This window comes from Fulmarus glacialis, unplaced genomic scaffold, assembly GCF_000690835.1.
Source record: "Fulmarus glacialis isolate BGI_N327 unplaced genomic scaffold, ASM69083v1 scaffold12867, whole genome shotgun sequence".
Classification (NCBI taxonomy): domain Eukaryota; kingdom Metazoa; phylum Chordata; class Aves; order Procellariiformes; family Procellariidae; genus Fulmarus; species Fulmarus glacialis.
The window spans coordinates 58,293-59,019 of NW_009225161.1; positions in this window are offsets into that span (position 1 = coordinate 58,293).

Sequence of the window (727 nt, forward strand, 5' to 3'; positions counted from 1 at the left end):
TGCACTATCTGTCTTCAGTATTTTTATGGCATTCGTCTTTGACCACAGCTGTCAGTGCCTCCCTTATTCATATTATCCATGTAGCACACCTGAGGGACAGAGAGGTGTTACTTCCCATTTTAGTGAGGAGGAACAGAGACCAGGGGTGGTGTTAACCTGTCAGTTATCTAATACTGCCTTCCACAAGCAGTCCACAAAAGTTAGCAGGTACAAATCCTACATAGGAAGTTCTTGCCTGATGTCTGAACAGGGCCCTTTAGCTTGCACAAGGAGCCCCATTCTCCCATCTCTTCCAATTGCTACAAGTGGTGTGAACACAGTGCAGCATGACTTGCTGTGGTCACAAAGGACATCTCTGATAGAAAAGAAACCAAAACAGATCATTAAATTTGGACATCAGGAGCTGAACCATCTTTACCTTTCTTACCATTCAACACTTCCCACGGCCTCTACTTCCATGTCAGGAAATTTCGCTAATAGCCTGGTAGGTTTACCTCTTACCTCTCCTCCAGTTCTTGCTCTCGTGATCCTATAGAAAGATGAAAGGGTTGCCATCCCTCAGTCTTCTTTTTTGGCCTATTCTTGCATCTACCAAAGAGTCCCAGTGGTCACACTGCTATGTAAAGCCCTTACACATGAGGAAAAAAGACTTCCCCTTTACTAAACAGCAGTTTCTAAATGAGTATGAGGAATTACAGACCAAGATAAAACTATGATTGAACAGCAG